The 26,245-nt window shown below is 38.0% G+C and overlaps 1 long non-coding RNA gene across 1 annotated transcript; it reads left to right on the top strand.

Annotated features, from left to right (window-relative positions):
• The first annotated feature begins 9,548 nt into the window (after positions 1-9,548).
• On the top strand, positions 9,549-9,927 carry LOC128636056 (uncharacterized). Its single transcript, XR_008398650.1, has 2 exons — positions 9,549-9,738; positions 9,819-9,927. It is a non-coding gene; the product is annotated as an uncharacterized LOC128636056 (long non-coding RNA).
• The last annotated feature ends 16,318 nt before the right edge of the window (positions 9,928-26,245 follow it).

The raw sequence follows: 26,245 nt of genomic DNA, 5'->3' as shown, positions 1-26,245 counted from the left end.
GTTACAAAATATATAAAAACACATAAAATATGTATATATACAGTATATTGTGAGGGGGGCATAACTGTAAAATCAGAGGTTATTCCTGAAAACAAGTAGCAGTAAAGAAACTGGTGAGTATAAAGGGAACTTTAAGGGAAAATATGAACTGTGGAGAGTTGGGTTGTTAGGGAGTTGTGGGTCGCATTGTAGTATGTCTCTATAACCAGGTAGATATCCTAATTCTTAGGTGTGGATGTACACAGATAGATTGTCTGTTATCTCAATGGTTAGTAAGCCAGGATTGAGACCACTAAGCAGAACTATATTGTTTTTTCGCACAATAGCTATCTAATATAAGTACAATCTGTTAAATGAGCAGATGCGTGAGACTCTAGTAACTATTAAAAAAACAAGGTCCAGTAAGCAAACAATTTTCATATACATAATCTGGGTTTTAAGCAAAATTAAATCTGATCTCCTCTAATCTACATGGTGTATTAAATAGAAATATTTATTGAAACCTACATTAGGTCATGAGAATGGAGACTGGAATATATCATATACAACATTAACGCACCTATTCTACTCTCATACAGCACATTTACAATACAAAAAAAAGAACTGTTAACTTATAGCAAGTGGCATCATGAGCCAGCATCTTCGGTGAGATAGTGTACTATAATAAGGCAGTCTAGCTAAATTAAGTAACTGATATGAAACCATGCAGGTAATCTGGGCACATTAAACTGTATAGCTTTCATTTGAAAGCTAGTAAGGAGAGTCTTGGATCAGATCAAGGTTTCCTGCTTATGGTGTGGCAGCCTGATAGGTGTCCAATGAGCAAAGTTAACCTACTCCCAGAGGGTTATAAACAAAGTAGGGGAAAAAGATATCTTGCTGTGGATGTTTCCACAACTTCGATCCGCTCGTCGTGATGTGCTGCGGTGCATCAAGCCACATGTTCCCAAAAGAGTAGAGCACATCTTCAACACATGGAGAACCCATAAAGGACAGAGATTCGCAGGCAGGATCGTTAAAAACAGGGGTAAGTTTCGGTAGTACAGGATCCTCTTGACCCCAAATCTCAAACTGCGGTCTCACCCATCCATTTCCCATGTAGGTCTGACTCTGAACAATCAAATGTGAGACCTCCCACTCCAAGGGGCCGGCCACATTCCTTGAAGCTGGGTTATAATGCAGTTGAGGTAGACCTCCAATGACACCGGGTAGACTAATGCTGAGGTCCGCTATAGCTGCCGTGATATGTTCCTCCTGTACACTTGAGTGCTCTTTGTGTGGCGCCAAATTAGTGTTTTTCTCCATATCCTTAATAAAGGCTTCAGGCATCATGGTGGTAGATCTGATGGTGTCAGATAGGCTTGCAAACCTGATTGACATCATCAACTCAAACTCCATCAGGGAAGCAAAAATAGCGGAGAGGCCTTTCCCCTCTCTCAATGCCATGTTAGAATTAAAGCTTGTAAATATATTGACAACAGTCCACTTGTTGTTCACCCCCGACAAATGCGGGGGTGCTGAGGTCTTATGGAATCAGCAGGTTATAAAGATGCTACATCTAGCAGATCTGTGGAAGTAATAATAAAATAATCAGCTGATTATTTCTGTCTCTCTGGGAGCTGTAGTAAATGTGACCAGAGATGGCCACCGCCCGGACACGCCCCCAAAATATTATTATTTTAATTAACAAAATACAAAACGTCTGAGCATTTCTTTGTAATAGAGGTTTTGTAAAGGGGTCTATCATTTACTCTTGCACATTGGAATCCTAAGGAAATGTATTATTATTTAGAATTATTTATTATTGCAATAAGAAAATACCAACTGCACAAAATGTATTATACCATAACAGCTTGAGGTACACATATATGGATATTGGCAGTGATGGCATTATAAAATAAACTCTATATGCTAGAAGAAGAACAATGTAACCATATATTGAAATAACTAAAAATAATATATAGATATAATGTTATAAAAAACATGTCTCATTGGAAGCCGACCAGCTGACTTATACAAGCAAAGATGTTGAATCTGGATTGCTTCTTGGAATGTACAGTGCAGGTTCCCACTTTGGTCAAACAGGCTCCAAACAGGACACTACAGACTGTTAAATACTCCTCTAAACCTCCCTTCTAAATAGAATCTCAGATCGCCGATACACAATGATAAAAATATTGTATTTAATTAAAATATAATAAAACAGTCATAAAAACAAACACTCACAATGTGTTTCTTGGTTATACTGTTTCATCAGGTGAGTTCTGATAGGGCAAGTCACTTATTTTACTTTTAAAATAGTGCAGCTCATGTATTTAATTATTCATATAGGGCAGCTCCCTTATTTTACTATACAGATAGGGAAGCTCCCTTATTTTACTATAAAGATAGTGCAGCTCCCTTATTTTACTATACAGATAGTGCAGCTCCCTTATTTTACTAATTAGATAGTGCAGCTCATGTATTTAATTATTCATATAGGGCAGCTCACTTATTTTACTCTACAGATAGGGCAGCTCACTTATTTTACTATACAGATAGTGCAGCTCACTTATTTTACTATACAGATAGTGCAGCACCCTTATTTTACTATACAGATAGGGCAGCTCCCTTATTTTACTATACAGATAGAGCAGCTCCCTTATTTTACTAATTAGATAGTGCAGCTCATGTATTTAATTATTCATATAGGGCAGCTCACTTATTTTACTATACAGATAGTGCAGCTCACTTATTTTACTATACAGATAGTGCAGCACCCTTATTTTACTATACAGATAGGGCAGCTCCCTTATTTTACTATACAGATAGAGCAGCTCCCTTATTTTACTATACAGATAGAGCAGCTCCCTTATTTTACTATACAGATAGAGCAGCTCACTTATTTTACTATACAGATAGAGCAGCTCCCTTATTTTACTATACAGATAGAGCAGCTCCCTTATTTTATTATACAGATAGGGCAGTTCACTTATTTTACTATACAGATAGAGCAGCTCCCTTATTTTACTATACAGATAGAGCAGCTCACTTATTTTACTATACAGATAGGGCAGATCACTTATTTTACTATTCAGATAGAGCAGCTCCCTTATTTTACTATACAGATAGTGCAGCTCCCTTATTTTACTATACAGATAGAGCAGCTCCCTTATTTTACTATACAGATAGAGCAGCTCCCTTATTTTACTATACAGATAGTGCAGCTCCCTTATTTTACTATACAGATAGGGCAGCTCCCTTATTTTACTTTACAGATAGTGCAGCTCCCTTATTTTACTATACAGACAGTGCAGCTCACTTATTTTACTATACAGATAGGGCAGCTCCCTTATTTTACTATACAGATAGTGCAGCTCCCTTATTTTACTATACAGATAGGGCAGCTCCCTTATTTTACTTTACAGATAGTGCAGCTCCCTTATTTTACTATACAGACAGTGCAGCTCACTTATTTTACTATACAGATAGGGCAGCTCCCTTATTTTACAATACAGATAGTGCAGCTCCCTTATTTTACTATACAGATAGTGCAGCTCACTTATTTTACTATACAGATAGGGAAGCTCACTAATTTTACTATACAGATAGAGCAGCTCACTTATTTTACTATACAGATAGGGCAGCTCCCTTATTTTACTATACAGATAGGGCAGCTCCCTTATTTTACTATACAGATAGAGCAGATCACTTATTTTACTATACAGATAGAGCAGATCACTTAGGCCTAGATTTGGAGTTCGGCGGTAGCCGTCAAAACCAGCGTTAGAGGCTCCTAACGCTGGTTTTAGGCTACCGCCGGTATTTGGAGTCATTGATTAAAGGGTCTAACGCTCACTTTTCAGCCGCGACTTTTCCATACCGCAGATCCCCCTACGCCATTTGCGTATCCTATCTTTTCAATGGGATCTTTCTAACGCCGGTATTTCGAGTCGTTTCTGAAGTGAGCGTTAGAGCTCTAACGACAAGACTCCAGCCGCCTGAAAATAGCAGGAGTTAAGAGCTTTCTGGGCTAACGCCGGTTCATAAGGCTCTTAACTACTGTACCCTAAAGTACACTAACACCCATAAACTACCTATGTACCCCTAAACCGAGGTCCCCCCACATCGCCGCCACTCGATTAAAATTTTTAACCCCTAATCTGCCGACCGCCACCTACGTTATACTTATGTACCCCTAATCTGCTGCCCCTAACCCCGCCGACCCCTGTATTACATTTATTAACCCCTAACCTGCCCCCCACAACGTCGCCGCCAGCTACTTAAAATAATTAACCCCTAATCTTCCGACCGCAAATCGCCGCCACCTACGTTATCCCTATGTACCCCTAATCTGCTGCCCTAACATCGCCGACCCCTATATTATATTTATTAACCCCTAATCTGCCCCCCTCAACGTCGCCGACACCTGCCTACATTTATTAACCCCTAATCTGCCGAGCGGACCTGAGCGCTACTATAATAAAGTTATGAACCCCTAACCCGCCTCACTAACCCTATCATAAATAGTATTAACCCCTAATCTACCCTCCCTAACATCGCCGACACCTAACTTCAATTATTAACCCCTAATCTGCCGAGCGGAGCTCACCGCTATTCTAATAAATTGATTAACCCCTAAAGCTAAGTCTAACCCTAACACTAACACCCCCCTAAGTTAAATATAATTTTTATCTAACGAAATAAATTAACTCTTATTAAATAAATGATTCCTATTTAAAGCTAAATACTTACCTGTAAAATAAATCCTAATATAGCTACAATATAACTAATAGTAACATTGTATCTAGCATAGGGTTTATTTTTATTTTACAGGCAAGTTTGTATTTATTTTAACCAGGTACAATAGCTATTAAATAGTTAAGAACTATTTAATAGTTACCTAGTTAAAATAATAACAAATTTACCTGTAAAATAAATCCTAACCTAAGATATAATTAAACCTAACACTACCCTATCAATAAAATAATTTAAAAAACTACCTACAATTACCTACAATTAACCTAACACTACACTATCAATAAATTAATTAAACACAATTCCTACAAATAAATACAATTAAATAAACTAGCTAAAGTACAAAAAATAAAAAAGAACTAAGTTACAGAAAATAAAAAAATATTTACAAACATAAGAAAAATATTACAACAATTTTAAACTAATTACACCTACTCTAAGCCCCCTAATAAAATAACAAAGCCCCCCAAAATAAAAAATTCCCTACCCTATTCTAAATTAAAAAAGTTACAAGCTCTTTTACCTTACCAGCCCGGAACAGGGCCCTTTGCGGGGCATGCCCCAAGAATTTCAGCTCTTTTGCCTGTAAAAGAATAAATACAATACCCCCCCCCAACATTACAACCCACCACCCACATACCCCTAATCTAACCCAAACCCCCCTTAAATAAACCTAACACTAAGCCCCTGAAGATCTTCCTACCTTGTCTTCACCATCCAGGTTCACCGATCCGTCCTGAAGAGCTCCTCCGATGTCCTGATCCAAGCCCAAGCGGGGGCTGAAGAGGTCCATGATCCGGTCAAAGTCTTCATCCAAGCGGGGCAGAAGAGGATCTTCCATCCGATTGAAGTCATCATCCAGGCGGCATCTTCTATGGTCTTCCATCCGGAGCGAAGCGGCAGGATCCTGAAGACCTCCAGCGCGGAACATCCATCCGGACCGACGACTGAACGACGAATGACTGTTCCTTTAAGGGACGTCATCCAAGATGGCGTCCCTCGAATTCCGAATGGCTGATAGGATTCTATCAGCCAATCGGAATTAAGGTAGGAATTTTCTGATTGGCTGATGGAATCAGCCAATCAGAATCAAGTTCAATCCGATTGGCTGATCCAATCAGCCAATCAGATTGAGCTCGCATTCTATTGGCTGTTCCGATCAGCCAATAGAATGCGAGCTCAATCTGATTGGCTGATTGGATCGGCCAATCGGATTGAACTAGATTCTGATTGGCTGATTCCATCAGCCAATCAGAAAATTCCTACCTTAATTCCGATTGGCTGATAGAATCCTATCAGCCAATCGGAATTCGAGGGACGCCATCTTGGATGACGTCCCTTAAAGGAACAGTCATTCGTCGTTCAGTCGTCGGTCCGGATGGATGTTCCGCGCTGGAGGTCTTCAGGATCCTGCCGCTTCGCTCCGGATGGAAGACCATAGAAGATGCCGCCTGGATGATGACTTCAATCGGATGGAAGATCCTCTTCTGCCCCGCTTGGATGAAGACTTTGACCTGATCATGGACCTCTTCAGCCCCCGCTTGGGCTTGGATCAGGACATCGGAGGAGCTCTTCAGGACGGATCGGTGAACCTGGATGGTGAAGACAAGGTAGGAAGATCTTCAGGGGCTTAGTGTTAGGTTTATTTAAGGGGGGTTTGGGTTAGATTAGGGGTATGTGGGTGGTGGGTTGTAATGTTGGGGGGGGGGTATTGTATTTATTCTTTTACAGGCAAAAGAGCTGAAATTCTTGGGGCATGCCCCGCAAAGGGCCCTGTTCAGGGCTGGTAAGGTAAAAGAGCTTGTAACTTTTTTAATTTAGAATAGGGTAGGGAATTTTTTATTTTGGGGGGCTTTGTTATTTTATTAGGGGGCTTAGAGTAGGTGTAATTAGTTTAAAATTGTTGTAATATTTTTCTTATGTTTGTAAATATTTTTTTATTTTCTGTAACTTAGTTCTTTTTTATTTTTTGTACTTTAGCTAGTTTATTTAATTGTATTTATTTGTAGGAATTGTATTTAATTTATTTATTGATAGTGTAGTGTTAGGTTAATTGTAGGTAATTGTAGGTAGTTTATTTAATTATTTTATTGATAGGGTAGTGTTAGGTTTAATTATAACTTAGGTTAGGATTTATTTTACAGGTAAATTTGTTATTATTTTAACTAGGTAACTATTAAATAGTTCTTAACTATTTCATAGCTATTGTACCTGGTTAAAATAATTACAAAGTTGCCTGTAAAATAAATATTAATCCTAAAATAGCTATAATATAATTATAATTTATATTGTAGCTATATTAGGATTTATTTTACAGGTAAGTATTTAGCTTTAAATAGGAATCATTTATTTAATAAGAGTTAATTTATTTCGTTAGATGTAAATTATATTTAAGTTAGGGGGGTGTTAGTGTTAGGGTTAGACTTAGCGTTAGGGGTTAATCCATTTATTAGAATAGCGGTGAGCTCCGCTCGGAAGATTAGGGGTTAATAATTGAAGGTAGGTGTCGGCGATGTTAGGGAGGGCAGATTAGGGGTTAATACTATTTATGATAGGGTTAGTGAGGCGGATTAGGGGTTAATAACTTTATTATAGTAGCGCTCAGGTCCGCTCGGCAGATTAGGGGTTAATAAGTGTAGGCAGGTGGAGGCGACGTTGAGGGGGGCAGATTAGGGGTTAATAAATATAATATAGGGGTCGGCGGTGTTAGGGGCAGCAGATTAGGGGTACATAGGGATAACGTAGGTTGCGGCGGTTTACGGAGCGGCAGATTAGGGGTTAAAAAAAATATGCAGGGGTCAGCTATAGCGGGGGCGGCAGATTAGGGGTTAATAAGTATAAGGCTAGGGGTGTTTAGACTCGGGGTACATGTTAGAGTGTTAGGTGCAGACGTAGGAAGTGTTTCCCCATAGGAAACAATGGGGCTGCGTTAGGAGCTGAACGCTGCTTTTTTGCAGGTGTTAGGTTTTTTTCCAGCTCAAACAGCCCCATTGTTTCCTATGGGAGAATCGTGCACGAGCACGTTTTTGAGGCCGGCCGCGTCCGTAAGCAACTCTGGTATCGAGAGTTGCATTTGCGGTAAAAATGCTCTACGCTCCTTTTTTGGAGCCTAACGCAGCATTTGTTTGAACTCTCGATACCAGAGTTAATTTTATGGTGCGGCCAGAAAAAAGCCCGCGGAGCGTTAACAGCCCTTTTACCGCCAAACTCCAAATCTAGGCCTTATTTTACTAAACAGATAGGGCAGCTCACTTATTTTAATATACAGATAGTGCATGTCATAACTGCCTAAGTTCTTTGCCCTATCCTTTGTATAGCTGTGTCTTTTCACACTTACATAACTCCTCCCCAACAAGCAGTTTAAATTTCCCTCCTACTCATACCAAATTGCTTGATTGTTGAATCCAGCTTCTCACCCTCTAACCTCCTTGCAACCTTTGAGACAGACGCTGCTCACCTCTCTACCAAACACAGGACCGGAACCGGCAAGCGGTGACGTCACACGCCATCGCACACGCTGCAATTTCCCCAAACTCTGCAGGGGAACTCCACTCTGTCCGGACAGACCTCACCCATTACTACTACTAGTAAGTCTCAAAAGCGCTTCCTTCATACTCATACCGCAGTAACTTACGATTATTCAGTAATTACTCCTGACATGCCTCAGAATCTTAGCTAGGTTTCCTTCATATTTAAACGCTCTATTCTACCTATATTCTTAATTGTTCACTCTCAATACCTAACTACTGCCTAAATCTCATTAGCTTTATTTGTTGCTTTAAAGTTGTACACTATGTCTGCTGCCAATAAAGATTAGATATGGTCTGTCTAAAACTTTAACTTGCAATTGCATGTTCTTATATGTGGGAACCAGTTTGACAATACTGAGTGGGGCTAAAGGCTCTGAGGTCTCAGCCATTGTCACACCTATCCTTATAATAAAAGTGAACTGTATCTATTGATTCTGAACCTTGCTGCCTTCCCTCACCTACACAGAATCACTGATACTTTCACTACACTCCTAAGCCTGCAGTTGTGGTCCTAAAAATTCCCTCTCTCCTTTACAGGGGTGAGATTATCTTCCACAGGCTGACAATAACAATCAAGCCTATACTATGGACCCAGCAGCCTTATTATCTCATGTAGAGAAATTAACTCAAACTGTAGATAACCTTACAACAGGGTTAAATACACTAAAATTAGAAAACTCTGCCCTAAAGCAATACATCAATGAAAAAATTGATACCCTCACTACACGTATTAGTTCTAGTGAACCCCAACCTAATCCCCCACAAACATTTAGTGGTATTCGTTCAGAATTTAGGGAATTCAAAAACTCATGTTCCTTATATTTTCAATTAAAACCCAAAACATACTTCAATGATCATTTGAAGGTTCTCACCACAATCTCCTATCTGCGTGGCGAACCACGTATATGGGCAAATTTGTTTTTTGAAACCAATGACCCATTGCTGTACTCATTTGATCAGTTTTTTAAAGCAATGGGACAGCTTTATGATGATCCCTACAAACAGCTGTCTGCTGAGACAGCAATGAGGTCTCTGAGACAACATAAAAGGCCTGTGGAGGACTACATCGCAGAGTTTAAGAAATGGTCCCCTGATACACAGTGGAATGACCTTTCCTTGCGCAATCAATTCCGCCTAGGCCTCTCAGATACTCTCAAGGATGAGCTAGCCAGACAACCCCTCCCAGAGACTTTAGAACTCCTAATAGATGCTAGCATCACATTAGATAGACGCATCAGAGAGAGACGCTCAGAAAAGTCACACTTAGAAAAATCCACTAAACAAACAGTTACTACTCTGCATCCACCTAAGACAACTACAAAAGCCTCTGAAATCCCTATGGAACTCGGGTTCATCAGAGGTCCATTAACTCTACAGGAAAAATTAAGAAGAAAAGCTTTAGATCTCTGTATGTATTGTGGAGGGATCGATCACTCTGTAAAGGACTGCTCTCAATTACAGCGTAGGAAGGGTAAGATGAACACCACAAGTATATGTTTATCTGCTAAACAAACACAATCTAATCATTGCTCCCTTCCTATCTTATTACAGTGGGATCAGCAAAGACTCAACTCACAAGCAATCCTTGACTCTGGTGCCAGCCACAATTATATAGATTACCAATTCACTACTGTAAATAAAATTCCACTAGTTAAGAAAATGGTGCCTAGTGTACTTCGTTTTATTGATGGTAATGAAATTACATCAGGACCCATCTTATACCACACCATACCTTTAAGGCTTACCACACATGACCAACACACAGAGTTTCTTACTTTTGATGTTATACCCTCACCTCTATATCCCATTATACTTGGTATCAGTTGGTTTAAACAACACGATCCCACTATACAATGGTCAACTTCACATGTCATCTTTGATTCTCCTTATTGTAAAAATTTGTGTCTCCATCATGAACAAATTTTACTTGATGTTCCTTTACAAATCCCCAAGGAATACATAACATTCGCTGATGTCTTTGACAAAAAAGAATCAGAGAATCTACCCCCTCATAGGGTTTATGACTGCCCTATAGATCTCCTACCAGGAGTTGATATACCTTACGGCCATATATTTCCCCTCTCTGATCCTGAGTTACAACATCTAAAAACTTATTTGGCAGATAATTTGAAGAAAGGCTTTATACGTCCTTCCACCTCCCCAGCTGGGGCTGGTATCTTTTTTGTTAAAAATAAAGATCAATCCCTAAGACCCATTATTGATTACAGAGAGTTAAACAAGCGTACGATAAAAAACCGCTATCCACTGCCTTTAATTCCTCAACTCCTTGATAGATTACAAAATGCTACTATATACACTAAATTAGATCTAAGAGGGGCTTACAACTTGGTACGAATAAAGGAGGGTCATGAATGGCTTACAGCATTCCGTACACGTTACGGCCTTTTTGAATATACTGTGATGCCATTTGGCCTCTGTAATGCCCCGGCTACCTTTCAGTACTTCATAAATGATATTTTCAAGGATTTTTTGGATTTATTTATGGTAATATATTTGGATGACATACTCATATTCTCTACCTCACTTACTGAACACATCAAACATGTCACCCTAGTATTAACACGGTTACGAGAGAATTCTCTTTATGTTAAACTAGAAAAATGCCTATTTCACTCCAAAGAAATTAAATTCCTAGGTTATATTGTATCACCCCAAGGTATCCAGATGGATAATGATAAGATATCGGTAATTCAAAATTGGCCTTCCCCAAAAAGTAAAAAGGATATACAAAGGTTCATGGGTTTCGCCAATTTCTACAGAAAGTTTATTAAAAATTTTGCTGACTTGACTAGACCATTAACTAACTTGACCAAATCTGACACACACTTCATATGGAACGACGATTTAGAAGAAATATTCAACTTCTTAAAAAAAGCTTTCACTACGGCCCCTATCCTCCAATTCCCTAATTCTGAGTTGCATTACATCTTGGAAGTGGATGCATCTAATTATGCTTTAGGAGCAATCCTCTCACAGAGGCAGACTCCAAAAGATCCTCTGCATCCTGTTGCCTTCTATTCACGAATTCTTAATTCAGCTGAAATAAACTACCCAATAGGTGATAAAGAACTGTTAGCAATCAAAACATCATTGGAACAATGGAGACACCTTCTAGAAGGGACCCTTCTTCCAATCTTGATTTACACGGATCACAAAAATCTAGAATACCTACAATCTATTAGGACTCTCAGCGCACGACAGGTCCGATGGAACCTATTCTTGGCTAGATTTAATTATCTTATCACCTACCGTCCTGCAAACAAGAACAAGAAGGCTGATGCCCTTTCAAGACACTTGGTGGACCAAGTGTCACATCCAAACCTTTCACCTCTAATTCCTCTTGACAGATTCTTAGCTTTAACTACAGAACAAAACATTCAGTTCAAATCAGCACAACAGGCTGACTCAAATAAACCATTACAGGTCTTGGATTTACACTCGGATGGGTTGTATTATTATCAACAACAAATTTATGTACCCAACAGTCTCAGAGCAACAGTCTTAAAAACTTTACATGATTCTCCATCTGCTGGACACATGGGCATAAAGAAAACTCAAGAATTAGTCTCCAGATTCTTTTGGTGGCCTACCTGCCTCACTGATGTTGAGGATTACGTTAAAACCTGCTTAATCTGCGAAACTACAAAAAAGGGAGGACTCCCCCTTACGGGAAATTGATCCCATTACCGACTCCTGACCGTCCTTGGAAGGACATAGCAATCGACTACATAGTCGACCTACCTATTTCTGAAGGGAATAACACCATATTAGTAGTCGTAGACCTATTTAGTAAAATGGCACATTTCGTGCCCTACCATAAGCTCCCAACTTCTTCTGAAACCATTTCCTTAATGATACATCATATATTCAAGTATCACGGACTCCCGAATAGTATCACCTCAGATAGGGGAACTCAATTCACCAGCCAATTTTGGAAACAACTTTGTCACTCATTGGGTATTTCTAGACGTCTCAGTACCTCTTTCCATCCCCAAACTAATGGCCAGACTGAAAGGACAAACCAGTGCATTGAACAATATTTGAGATGTTTCATTTCAGCTAAACAAGATACCTGGACGCAACTACTACCATACGCAGAATTCGCCTTCAACAATTCCATCCATTCCTCTACAAAGTTCACACCGTTCTTCATTAATTATGGTTTCCATCCTTCTTTTGAATGGCATTCTATGGACAGCAACAGCTGTCCTGTTGTGAATGACCTCATCAACACTATTAGTGAATCTTTTTCACTAACTGCTGAAAATATTCGCATCGCCAAGGATCGCTATAAATTCCATTTTGATAAAAAAAGGATTTCCTCGCCTAAATATAGAGTAGGTGACTATGTTTGGTTATCAACACGTAATCTACATTTACCCCTTCCTTCCAGGAAATTATCTTCCAGCTTCATTGGACCATTTCCCATCATAAAAATTGTGAATATGAACGCTGTTACCCTCGCATTACCAGCAAATCTGAAATCCCATCCTACCTTTCATGTGTCTCTCCTCAAGCCTTATAGACAACTTCGTCACCATGATCCTTCTATTCCTCTACTTCCTCATCTACCGGATGCCACCCTGGAGTATGAGGTACAAGATGTCTTGGACTCCCGACGTTTTCGTGGGCAGCTTCAGTATCTGGTCCATTGGAAGGGCTACCCTGATTCGGAGGACTCCTGGGAACCGGCTTCCAATCTCTCTGCCCCCCGATTGGTGGCCAGGTTCCATGAACGTTATCCTGATCGTCCTGGACTCGATCCCCGGAGTTGATCTTTGGGGGGGGGTCCTGTCATAACTGCCTAAGTTCTTTGCCCTATCCTTTGTATAGCTGTGTCTTTTCACACTTACATAACTCCTCCCCAACAAGCAGTTTAAATTTCCCTCCTACTCATACCAAATTGCTTGATTGTTGAATCCAGCTTCTCACCCTCTAACCTCCTTGCAACCTTTGAGACAGACGCTGCTCACCTCTCTACCAAACACAGGACCGGAACCGGCAAGCGGTGACGTCACACGCCATCGCACACGCTGCAATTTCCCCAAACTCTGCAGGGGAACTCCACTCTGTCCGGACAGACCTCACCCATTACTACTACTAGTAAGTCTCAAAAGCGCTTCCTTCATACTCATACCGCAGTAACTTACGATTATTCAGTAATTACTCCTGACATGCCTCAGAATCTTAGTTAGGTTTCCTTCATATTTAAACGCTCTATTCTACCTATATTCTTAATTGTTCACTCTCAATACCTAACTACTGCCTAAATCTCATTAGCTTTATTTGTTGCTTTAAAGTTGTACACTATGTCTGCTGCCAATAAAGATTAGATATGGTCTGTCTAAAACTTTAACTTGCAATTGCATGTTCTTATATGTGGGAACCAGTTTGACAATACTGAGTGGGGCTAAAGGCTCTGAGGTCTCAGCCATTGACACACCTATCCTTATAATAAAAGTAAACTGTATCTATTGATTCTGAACCTTGCTGCCTTCCCTCACCTACACAGAATCACTGATACTTTCACTACACTCCTAAGCCTGCAGTTGTGGTCCTAAAAATTCCCTCTCTCCTTTACAGGGGTGAGATTATCTTCCACAGGCTGACAGTGCAGCTCCCTTATTTTACTAATCAGATAGGGCAGCTCCCTTATTTTACTAATCAGATAGGGCAGCTCCCTTATTTTACTATACAGATAGAGCAGCTCCCTTATTTTACTAATCAGATAGGGCAGCTCCCTTATTTTACTAATCAGATAGGGCAGCTCCCTTATTTTACTATACAGATAGAGCAGCTCCCCTATTTTACTATAAAGATAGAGCAGCTCACTTATTTTACTATTCAGATAGGGCAGCTCCCTTATTTTACTATACAGATAGGGCAGCACCCTTATTTTACTAATTAGATAGGGCAGCTCCATTATTTTACTATATAGATAGAGCAGCTCACCTATTTTACTATACAGATAGTGCAGCTCACTTATTTTACTATACAGATAGTGCAGCTCACTTATTTTACTATACAGATAGTGCAGCTCACTTATTTTACTATATAGATAGAGCAGCTCACTTATTTTACTATACAGATAGAGTAGCTCACTTATTTTACTATATAGATAGAGCAGCTCACTTATTTTACTATACAGATAGTGCAGCTCACTTATTTTACTATACAGATAGTGCAGCTCACTTATTTTACTATACAGATAGTGCAGCTCACTTATTTTACTATACGGATAGTGCAGCTCCCTTATTTTATTAATCAGATAGTGCAGCTCATGTATTTTATTATTCAGATAGGGCAGCTCCCTTATTTTACTATACAGATAGTGCAGCTCATGTATTTTACTATACAGATAGGGCAGCTCCCTTATTTTACTATACAGATAGGGCAGCTCTCTTATTTTACTATACAGATAGGGCAGCTCACTTATTTTACTATACAGATAGGGCAGCTCTCTTATTTTACTGTACAAAGAGTGCAGTTCATGTATTGTATTATATAGATAGGGCAGCTCCCTTATTTCACTAATCAGATAGTGCAGATCCCTTATTTTACTATACAGATAGTGCAGCTCACTTATTTTACTAATCAAATAGTGCAGTTCATGTATTTTAATATTCAAATAGTGCTGCTCCCTTATTTTACTATACAGATAGTGCAGCTCTCTTATTTTACTATACAGATAGGGCAGCTCCTTTATTTTACTATACAGATAGTGCAGCTCCCTTATTTTACTATACAGATAGTGCAGCTCATGTATTGTATTATATAGATAGGGCAGCTCCCCTATTTCACTAATCAGATAGTGCCGCTCACTTATTTCACTAATCAGATAGTGCCGCTCACTTATTTCACTAATCAGATAGTGCCGCTCACTTATTTTACTAGTCAGCTAGTGCAGCTCATGTATTTTATTATTCGGATAGGGCAGATAACTTATTTTACTATTCACATAGTGCAGAATTATATAACATTATCTTAGCGGCAGCTTTATAAAACTAAAGCATTTTTTATTTCTAAGTTGGACTCCACTCAAAGTTCTACTGTGCGGGTCTTAATCAAAAGCACTTTGAAGGTGCGCTGTCTAGTCAGAGCCCACCTGATCACGCCATTTAAGTGAATGTAGCTTGCTTCCCCTCTGATCTGGTAGCGGGAGCGAGCTACATTCACTTTAACAATGCGTCCGGATGGGCTGTGACTAGACAGCGCGCCCGTGAAGCGCTTTTGAACAACAAGACCCACTTAGTAGAACCTTGAGCGGAGTCCAACTTTGAAATAAAAAATCAGGAAATGCTTTAGTTTCATAAAGCTGCCGCTAAGATAATTTTATATAATTCTGCACTATATGCAGAATTATATAACATTATTTTGTATGTTTACTGTCCCTTTAAGAGGTCTGAGTAACACTTCCACCAGACAAACAGAGCAGTGCCCATTATCTGAGACTCTGCAGTAAAAATAAAGATTTTTTTTAATTGAGGTTTACAACAGGTACAATAATTTACTCATGTACATCAAAGTAGGAATGTCAGTTTGACAATTATTCTCACGCGGAGACAATAACAATACTTAACATTGAAAAGTGTAGAACAGCAAAAATATTATAGTACAATATAAAGATAGAACCTCTTTTTATAACAAGTATGGTTTCCTCCAATAACAGGTGGGGCCATTCATGGACCCTACTGGGTTTTAAATACTATAGAGGAGGAGTTATTTTTCTGTGCATAAGTAATATGGGAAAATATATAAGTATGTTGCGATAGATTCAAAAGCTGCAATAAAAGCTGGTAATAATGTAAAAGAAAAATGTTAGACAATCTTGCAAATCTATAGAGGGGAAATATGCACAATCTTATAATGTGCTGCAAGATGTACGTATAAAGATAGTAGTTAGGGTGCGGCATGGGCAAGAGAAACCGCGTAGTGAACCCTCCTAGATTAGGAGGTTTATTATATAAGGGGGTGGGGGAGGTGGTAATTTAAATATAGTAGAAGCATACTTAGCTATAAGTATGCTTCTAGGATAATGAGGTTTGGGTTAGTATGAGTCAGTATGGTAGCCGGCGATACATGAGGAGAACAAGAGGACAAATGCAATATTAAAGGAAGCTCTACCAGGTGTCCTCATGGACCTCACAACTTTGCAGACAAAAGTGTGTGCTCTATATATATTGTTAATGCATGTTGGGGGATAGAGATGTTAAAGAAGAAATCATTGCAACTCCATTGTATTGGTGTACCTGTTTCCATAACAGCAAGGTGAAACATGGTCTACCTTAGTACTGCGTAGTCATAAATATACTAGTATGCAGCAAAGTAAATCTTATTAGCTGAGTGTGGGCCCTACACCCAGCAACATAGGAACCAGATAGAAACATATATGTCTATGACCTAAGAGATGAGGATAGAATAAAATCCAATATTTATTCCCATTCTTTATGCAATAGTACAAAACTTTAAAAGCGATAATCCACGGAAGTGGCAACAGCACACAAAATTACATTCAGCATAGTGGTGTGGCACTAATGACGTACGCGTTTCAGCCTGAAAGCCGTAGTCATAGCCTCAGGCCTCAGGCTATGACTACGGCTTTCGGGCTGAAACACGTAAGCCATTAGTGTCACACCACTATGTTGAATGTAATTTTGTGTGCTGTTGCCACTTCCGTGGATTATCGCTTTTAAAGTTTTGTACTATTGCATAAAGAATGGGAATAAATATTGGATTTTATTCTATCCTCATCTGTGATTAACTCTTGCTTTTGAAACTTACGTACTTGCCGGTTTATCATCACAGTTTCAGTGTCAGGGGTAGGTGTGAGCAGGAGCGGCAGTGTCATTGGATGATACAATGAAGAACGTCACTGGGCATGACTTGGTGCAGCGTGGTTCCTACGAGGACGCTAAGCCGAACCAGTGAAGCAGCGAGAGCATTCCGTGGAGGTAAATATATGTACCAATGCCTGCTAATAAAGTCCGGTAACAAGGCTGTTGAGCGAGTGGGGACATTTGTACGCTGACTTTTGTATGCTGATATTTTCTATGGGCAATCTGGTTTTATGAATATCCGCCCTTTGTGCACGCCACTCCGACACGAGAAGTGTCAGTTCATTTATATTGGGTCTGTATCGTACGGACTGTCACCTTCCAGGGTTTGTTCTGGTTTATATGTATGACCTAAGAGACAATAATATAATAATGAGCTCTATGAATTTTAATACCCAACTAAGAGTGAGGACCTCTATGGAACACCTAATGCTTAACTGCTTGGCGTTTACAATCATACCTCCTTCAACTGTATTTGGATATATAGAGTGAGTGGGCGTATTAAGGTAGTGTTTTCTGTCAGCAGGCAAATACCGGTTATGATAGTATAGCTTTGAATAGCTGAAAGTATGGGGACACATGAGGTTGGGCACACATGGAGAGAAACACGGGAAAGATAAATGACCAACCTATAGAGCTAAACTCTAAAATTAAGCTATGATTAGCCTATTCATACCACAATGTTGTAAGATGTTATTCAGCCATTACCTGAATTTTGTGCAAAAACCCAATACTTTAGCCGACTTAAACATAATCTATGATAGGCAAATATACACAGGAGGCTATTGGGATTCCTCAAACAATGTTAAGGTAAGAAAATTTCAAACTAAATTCTAGATCCATCTAGATGGTATATTTTCAACGAACTGCAACTGTAGAAACATACCTATAGGGAACAGCATACCATTTTATAAATAAAGTAAAGTGTATTAGTAGCATCAATTAGAAATGCACACAGAGACATTCCCAACTACAGTAGCGACTAGAACTACCCTAGGCAACAATGGCTAGTATTGGTAACAGAGAAGTCTTAATGTAATAATGCAACAATTTTTAGCCAAGGACCAGTCAGTGCTAAAACAATTAGGATAACTTATCAATACAGATGTGGGGTTAGCAAGCCTTAGTATGCTTTCATATATATGGTGAAAAAAGAAATAGAATGTAGCATTCTGAGAGAGAAAAGAGACAACCAGCAAAAAATATAATGCCACATCAGATTTGTGTACCGTTGTTATAAATAACTTTGTCCCACTTACAAATAAGTGTTAGTAGCATATGAAACCAAGCATAACATCTTTTGGACATGGATTAAAAAACAAAAACAAAAACCATCAACATACCCTGTATTATCTTAGTCGTAAATACTCACATGTGACTTGTAAATATAGTTGAATATAGAGTTGCATTATAAAATACAAAAACAACCTACTATAACAGATGCTCAGAAGTGTTGCAGCCAGATGTGATTCAGGGAGCTGGAGGAAGTTAATATTGTCCTTATATCTATCTTAAGCAAGACTGAGTGTTCCTATGTATGCATGCTGCCATCTAGTGGGCTATGGAGGATATGAGCGATATATTGAAAAAAGAGAAATATCTATTACATTCAAATAAACGTTGGCTCTATAAATTCAATCTATGATCTATTATCTCTATGGTAAAGCTACCTTAACAAAAAGAAAATGAAGTCTGCATTGAAAACATTCTAGTATATGTCTGCCTATAATTACCAAAAGAACAACATTGTAGTTAGGCACTTCAGGGGAAAACTAGCACGCTCTATAAACTCATCAGTTCTTATAGTAGTAGGACCTACAATGACAAACTATACTTGGAATACAGGCTATCAACTCGTGTGTCAACACCCCCCAACATCAGGAACAGTTGCACAATATAATTTTTTCTTGTGTCTTCTGTGAACTACAGCATTTCTAAAGGAGGTATATAGCTTATAGTAAATTATGTTGTATTCTGTAAAGGATAAACCTCCATTTTAACTACAGTGCCTGCTACTTATCCATAGAAAGTAAGGGCTTAAAATAAGTATATAATCGAAAAATAGATGTAGAGCGTACATTTAAGTCATTCCATCTCAAACATCGTAAAGTGCAGAGCAAGTATAAGTAGCGAACAAAGCTAATATAACTATAGTATGATTGCTTTAAATGGGGTAAAAAATATCAGTAAGTAAAGCAACACATTGTGATCCTCACTATCAGTTTCGGGCAGTAGGCTAACAGAATAGTTAAGATAAACATTAAAGATTAACATCATCTAAAACACTAAATTCTCAGTACAATTATGGCCTTAAAGCTTCAGACCGCCAGGTCCTCATCAAAAGCTCCCGATAGTAAGAGGGTATAATAGAAGGTCTCAGTTTTTGTGAAAACATGGGTGTATAGAAAAGGTACCGTCTCACCCTATTCCCTCTCTCCACACTCTAAGTCCCGTGTATGTGTTAGGCAGTTGCTGCCAGTTATCACCAGTGTCCAAAATAGGTGACCGTAGGTGTGAACAATGGGGAGACTTTAACTGCTGCGCAATCAATATGAAGTATGTCGCTTGCAGCCATGTTGCTTTTTGCGTGTGGGAAACCTGTGCAAGGCTGACTTTCTTGGGGTATAATCTATCATCAGATGCCTTCTGTATGCACTGGATAGAATCTATAGCCAAAACGCTACATCCCCAACACAGCGCATCTACTGTCCGTGAGTGTATCTCTAGGCCATCGAGCTTGGTCCCACTACCACGAGACAGAGGCAGAACCTCACAAACATAGCTGTCCTCTACAGAGGCTACATACTTTGCGTTCCAAGGTAGGGATGGTATCAGGGCTGGATCTCTTGGGTAACTCAGCAGTTCAGCAGCCGGTCCAGAAACTGGAATCATGGCAGGGGAGGCCCTAGTTCCAACATCGTATTATAGCCAGTCTCTGTCATAATAGATGCAGGCACCCCCTTGTTTTAGGGCAACAGGATAACTACACAAGGTTTCAGAGGCCAGCACATCATCACAGTTAGAATGGGCGACATGACATTCCACTGGCCAAGTAGGTTTGTCCTCTCTGGCCACAGTATTAGTGTAACATTCATGTAGGACCAGCTCTAGGCTGGCAAAATGATCTTCTATGAGCTGCGTCACAGCCAGGCTCAAGTAATCCAAGGCCCACATCTGAACGGATCTTCTAGAGCTCTCAGAGCTAAAAAAATGTCCATCCAATAGTACAGAGTGTCTCTGGTGATGCTATATATGGAAATGTCCCTTTTTAGAGTTTCAAGAATTATTTTAGAAGCTGAAAAAACATTAAATAGTATATATAAGAGCCAGGAGCTCTTCACGTACACGTCTGGCTCCTTTGGTAGTTGGCTCCACCTCCAATTAATTATTTTTTTAAATAATGCTATACATGTTTGGGCTTATATTTATGTTTTAGTTAGAGCAAATGCCTCCTATAGGTTTCCCTTTTTCTTTCTTGTTAGTAGAAATTTACAAACTTCCCCATTATTCAGCAAGAAGTAATTAACAAAAAAGTGTAACCAATTTAAAGTGAAAGTCAATTTTGATTAATTAGTGCCCGGTTTTTAATAATCCTATTAAAAACAAAGGCACTTTAATTCAACAAAATTGACAATTCACTTGTTTTCTTAAAAAACTTACCTTTCAATCCTGACAGCTGCTGCAGCCCTTCCTCCGCCCGTCGCAAGCCCTCTTCACGGGTCCAAAATTATGAATTTGGCTTCCTCCAATCACTGCGTTGCCTCAGGCCATGATTCCCCCGGGGGGGAAGACGTGATTGGATGAAGCCGGATTTGTCATTTCTGACGTAAGAAGAGACTTCCGACGGCTGGGGGAATCGCTGTAGTGGCTGTCAGGATTAAAAGGTAAGTTTTTGAAGAAAATGAGTGAAATGTCAATTTTGATGAATTAAAGTGCCCTTGTTTTTAATAGGATTATTAAAAACCAGACATTAATTCATCGAAATTGACCTTCACTTTAATTAAAATACCCCATTGGTAATGTATATATGTGTGAAGGAATGTGAGTCAAATTTATACAGAAGCCAGCAATAATTTCTGACCACAGGCCAATAATAGTTAAAATGGCTATAGTTAAAATAGCTAAAAAGTATTAAATAGCAATAAAAATAAAATACATTTGTGATGCAATAAAAGTAAACCATAACTTTTATTTTAATTAAATCATGAATACTGATTACTTGTACATTATAGTGTAATCATTAAATCTAATACCTGTAAACCTAAACAATTTGCCTGCTGAGTTTCACAGCCACTATGGACCTGTAGTTAGACAACCAGAAGACTATTAGGCTTCTGGGAGTTCAGTACATTTAATGACCTGGCTTCACATTTACTGTACACATAATAATACATCAGGGTATTGAGTGTTTGTAGGGGAACACTCTCTGACTTACTAACTAGCTGAAAAAAAATGGTTATTTAGTATCTTCAGGGACCTGATCTTGGGCTTAGAGTGCTATAAAATCCTCCTCTCTGACCAATGACTAGAGAAGCACCAAGTGCCCGTAGTTGGTAGCAGGTAAGTGTAATTTATCCCTCTGATTCCTCTAACACTATTATATTGCAACAGAAGGTAGGTTATCTAATATAGTTTTATAATTAACTGCTGATTAGAAACTCATATTCATTTCTCTGTTTGTTAACCTTTTTTTTTCTTCAAAGGCACATGTAAGTACAGTTATGTTTTATTTTATACACAAAAATATATATATATAAAATATAATATTAGTTCCTGGCTTATAAAAATCAGCACCAGATTAGTTACTAATGTAATAAGTCATTTAAGTTAAGGCTTTTTTAAATGTAAAAGTAAGTCTTGTATTCCATTTTGTACTGTTTTCCCAATTTACCATACTATTTGTGACCTCCATTTCTTTTCTCCACCTTTTATCACATTATATAATTATATACAATATATAATTACATTTTATTAATGAGGGTTGATCCTTCTTGTATTACAATGTATCTATTTCCCTATAGATTTATGTTATTCAAGAAGAGCCTTTAAGTTTAATTCCTGACCCCAAACAACTTGGACATTTTGGCTCTGTAATGATGGGGGAAATAATTTGTTTCTTCTCATTGATTTCTAACGATTTGACAAAGATACCCCATTTATCTATAAATGTCTTTATTCTTAAATCCCTTTCATATAATACATCAAAAACCTCAATAGTTAATTGTTGTCCTAATGCTGATATGATCTCTTTGACTTTAGGTGTTTTGGGTGATAACCATGCTTTCAAAATACATTTACTAGTTATCAGAATCACTGTTGCAAAAATACTTTATTCCCTCTCCTTTCACAAAACTATCTGTCAAATATACAATATTAATAAACTTCATTTTTAATTTACCTTTAACATTTTAGAGATCCAAAAATCAACTTTAACCCATAATTCATTGGACAGTCCCACAGATAGTGTTTTAGTGATGGATTTGATGCTTTACATTTAATACATTTGTTTTTGCAGTTAATCCATGTACTGACACTCCTTGGGGTAACATAGTATCTATGCAGTATTTTAATCTGAGACTCTTTCCAATATGAGACATGTAACCTCTTGCACAAATTTGATTTTTTTTATCTATTTCCCCTGTTGTAAGGGTAACTTTAGCTTCTTTGTTCCAACCCTTTATTATAGTTTTCATGTTTGCTTATATTTGAGTCCAACAGAGCTTTTTAGATCAAAGAGTAAGTATTTTTTCCTTTACTAAAATCTATAAATGTTTTTGCCAAGTAATGTGATCCCAGATAATCCTATGTTTTCCCCCAATTTCTTTGATATAACGAATTACCTGCAAATATGCAAAATAATACATTTTAGATAATTTTTTTCCCATTCTTTAAACTTCCTTTGGAACAACCTACCTTCACTACTACCTTCTTTAATGAAAAAACACCTCCGAACAAAGCACCAAATTTGGGAAATCATGAAACACAAAAAAATGTGGTCATTAAGAATAAGTATAAGAACCCCAAAAATAATCATTTTGCAAACAGGAATTACAACACAAACACATATCAAAATAATGTCAACAATGTCTATCCCATTGATAGAGATACCTATAAGTTTGGAAGAAATGGTTATTCTAGCCATAGATCCCCACATAACAGTCATCCAAGAATAAACAGAATAAAACAAAACCATTATTCACAGATGAACACCCCCAACTGGAGGAAAAAGAACCCGGGCAATACAAAAAGAAGCACTTATCCCATACACCAATAGAATCGAACAACCACATTTTTTAGAAATGCGAGACAGAAACGAGTCCATTTCGGAACACATAGGACAGAACAGTACAAGACCACAAAAAGTAGGTTCGACTACGCAGAAGAGGATGCAGAGGAGGACTACCACAACAGAAGAAAAAGAACAAACTGGGAGTAAAAGACAACATTCAAGGACAAGAAAATGTAACACTACAACAACAAAAAACAGTTATTTTTAATCTCTCCAAGAGATCTCTTACAAAAATAGAAAAGGGAGTCCTAAAAAAAGGGCTTTCTTTTGCCCCAACAAGAGGTCCCAATCCCTTTACTCTTTTTATATATATATATATATATATATATATATATATATATATATATATATATATATATATATATACAAAGACATTATTCAAAAGAACAACAGAAAATAAAGAAAGTCTCGGGGGAAAGAAATGATAATCCAGCAATAGATGAAATAGTACTTACCCAAGGGTATAGAGAAGCTTTATTGAATCTATTGGATTTGGAAAACAATAGAACCACTAGTGGATAAGACGATTGAATAGTCCCTTCAAACCTAAATCAATCATTTACCCCCAACACTCAAAAGGAAAATGTATTAATATATTTGAAGACTTAGTCCTTAATGATCTGGATAAACTATGTGAATCCTACAACATCAAGAATAATAATCTTAGCATTAAGGAAAAGAAGGCTCTTAAAACCCTCAGTGAAGACAATACAATCATCTTTAGAGAAGCAGATAAAGGAGGATCAATAATTATTCAAGACAGAGAGGCATATATAGGAGAAGCAATACATCTACTTTCAGACGTAACCACATATGAGATACTGGAAACAGATCTAACAGAAATTTTCCTAAACAATTATTTACACCTTTTGAACACAGCAATAAATAATCAAATTTGTTCAAAAGAAGAATATACACTTCTAAAAATTGAAAATCCTAAGATGTCAACATTTTACCATTTACCCAAAATACATAAGGACACAACTAATCCACCTGGTAGGCCAATTATATCAGGTATTGGAAATTTAACAAACCATCTTTCACAATATGTTGACCACTTCCTCCAACCCTCAGTTCCAAAACTTAGATCATACATTAGAGACACTCCACTTAAAACTAGATTAAATAAAATGGGAAGATGATTACGCATTCGCTACACTTTATGTGTTAACCTTATATAGATCTATCCCCAATAATAAGGGGATATAAGCCATTGAATATCCCTTAAAAAATGATTTCAATAAAAACCAAATACGTTTTCTATGTGATTTAAAAGAATTCGTCCTTTCAAGAAATTATTTCTCCTTCAAAGATAAAATCTATATCCAAAAAACAGGTACCACAATGGGAATAAAGTTTGCCCCAAATTTTGCAAATTTATATATGGGCATGTTCGAAGACCTCACAATATGGCAAAATAACCGTTTTTCCAAACACATCATCCATTGGTTCAGATTCATTGATAAGTAGTTAGGGAGAATCGGCGCTAATTACTACCCAATGCCAAGTACATAAGGAGCCGCTCTCTAATAGACCCTAAGGAAGACAAGAACACAAAAAGGAAAGGCACTGGCGCTAAAAGCTAGGGTTAGTGATCTATAAGTACACAAGAATATTCTCAATATTATCAGGTATAAAAATTAATTAAATAATAATAAATCAATACATATGGAAAACATACAATAGTGAATATATCTAAAAAATAATATGCTGAGCAGAATATAGGTATACACTGAGATAGAAGCTCCTACTGTTCAATATATAACACCTAACCTCTAAAGATGAGCTTGTTGAAATCAGATTACAAAAGAGTACTGTGTATTACAGTAGGATAATAAATAAATATATAAAGATGATAGTAAATACAACGAATACTGAATGAAAAATAACCTTAAAAGTTAGTGAATATCTATAATAAAACTGTCTATTCTAAAACACAGGTAATCAATTCCCTAAAAAGTATATAAAACATATATTGGATGGACTATCTTCATACAATAAGCTGTATACTTTTAATAAATATGTCTATGCGTCTGGACGTCCAGTACATAAATAGATATCGCTAATACGTCTCAATAAGAAAAACAAATATGGTACATATAAATTGCTGTAGCAGATAAACGTATATAAGAGAGGACAGATTAAACTAATAGTCTTTTAGGTGGTGTAAGTCTAAATCAGTAAAAAACAGCTTGCTGTCGTTAAGTAGGAATTAGCTCTCATATACAGATGGATCCTGAGTATTGGATCAATCTAAAATTACATATGAGAGTGGTACCTTAAATTATAATTGGCCGGTTGGAAGAATCACTATGTGCAAGTGAGTATCGGTTAGAACTCTCTGGTCCTTTTTATCGATGCGTATTCCTGGAGCTGGGGTCCGGTATAGCTCAGTGGAGAGTTGTCTGCTCCCGTAGTCGTTCCGGTCCACGTGTGTAGCTGATGTCGCAACTGACATTGTCAGCTGTTGCTCACTCTGGTTGATAGAGAAGCTGGTGTTCCAGTACTTGTTTCAGCTCACGTGTTGCGGCTGACGCAATCACTCACGTCACCGGCTTATTCAGTATCTGTCAAATAGTCCTTTTCAGGTATAATAAGATAAATTATTAGTATCCAATGTTCATTCCAGTGGGTTTACTTTTCCTCATGTAGTATAACCCTGTGATGAATGTGACGGCTGTCCTATTGCTGATATCAGCACCTACAGACCTGCTTCTTTCATCCGCTTCAAGAAGTCCCAAGTGAGGGGAGAAATGCATTGAAAGTGTTTACCTATCTACTACAAATTATTAGAGACTGAAGCACCTACAGCCTGAGACCAAATATTGTGTCCC

The sequence above is a fragment of the Bombina bombina genome, chromosome 7 (assembly GCF_027579735.1).
Source record: "Bombina bombina isolate aBomBom1 chromosome 7, aBomBom1.pri, whole genome shotgun sequence".
Classification (NCBI taxonomy): domain Eukaryota; kingdom Metazoa; phylum Chordata; class Amphibia; order Anura; family Bombinatoridae; genus Bombina; species Bombina bombina.
Note: the sequence above shows the minus strand (reverse complement) of the source record. Positions and strands in the feature narration are given on the sequence as shown.